This window comes from Etheostoma spectabile, unplaced genomic scaffold (assembly GCF_008692095.1).
Source record: "Etheostoma spectabile isolate EspeVRDwgs_2016 unplaced genomic scaffold, UIUC_Espe_1.0 scaffold378, whole genome shotgun sequence".
NCBI lineage: Eukaryota > Metazoa > Chordata > Actinopteri > Perciformes > Percidae > Etheostoma > Etheostoma spectabile.
Window position 1 is genome coordinate 52672 of NW_022605595.1, and position 968 is coordinate 53639.

At 45.4% G+C, this 968-nt stretch overlaps 1 protein-coding gene and 1 long non-coding RNA gene across 2 annotated transcripts in view; one reads left to right on the forward strand and one right to left on the reverse strand.

The window, feature by feature from the left end:
* The window catches only part of LOC116686446 (uncharacterized), a 75300-nt gene that overhangs the window by 18497 nt on the left and 55835 nt on the right, over nucleotides 1-968 (forward strand). The gene's annotated exons all lie outside the window — the stretch shown is intronic.
* Nucleotides 1-968, reverse strand: part of LOC116686468 (uncharacterized) — a 26419-nt gene that overhangs the window by 17338 nt on the left and 8113 nt on the right. The window lies entirely within an intron of this gene.

Consider the following 968-nt stretch of genomic DNA (forward strand, 5'->3'; position numbering starts at 1 on the left):
GAGTGGTATGGAAATTTGTAAGTGAACCCAAACTTTTGACTGGTCGTGTAAACTAGCCAGGTGACATAGCAGCGACAGCGGCATCAACGGGTTGCTGCACTTCGGTGGCCGTCATGTTGAATGGAAACAAAAAGCTGTTTGCCGTTGGAAACAGTTGGAAATGGGTTTGAATCGGCTCATGGCCCAACTGACTTGCAGAGCAAATCTTAAATTTGGCTATAAATAAACCTCACAAAATGCTACCTCTGCCTGGACAATGAACGTTTTTATCTTGGCGTAAGATTCACTCCTTCGGTGCCTCACTAGCTGTTTGGCATACAGGCCAATAAATCGGATGATTTCATTATGAAGCTGCGTCCTCATCACAGTGAAATCAGCTAATTAGCAAAGTGTTGTAGAGACTGATATTAATGTATGTCTGTCTGTGTTTCAGCTTTACCTCCAGACGTTCTGGTAGTGATTGTTGGTGAAAAGGAGCAGGAGGAGTGTAGCTCCAGTGTGGACCAGCAGGAGCCAGAGGCCCCCCCACACATTAAAGAGGAACAGGAGGAACTGTGGAGCAGTCAGGAGGGAGAGCAGCTTCAAGGGCTGGAGGAGGCTGATATCACCAAGTTCCCATTCACTCAATGTGGGAAAATATTTGAACTTAAGGGAAGTCTAAATAGACAGATGATAACTCACACAGGAGAAAAACCTTTCAGCTGCTCTGTCTGTAAGAAATCTTTTACACAGAGTGGACATTTACGGTCACACATGGTAGTCCACACAGGAGAGAAAAGATTCAGCTGCAGTGTTTGTGACAAAAGTTTTCCCTGCCATTCTGATGTCAAAACACATAAATGTGTTGGTCCAATAGAAACAGAAGCTGATGGAGAGGACTGCGGAAGACCAGAACCAGACAGGAACTCACATCCACTTTTACAGCCAGAGACTGAAAGCCAGACTGGAGACTCTTCTGAACCTGAGAC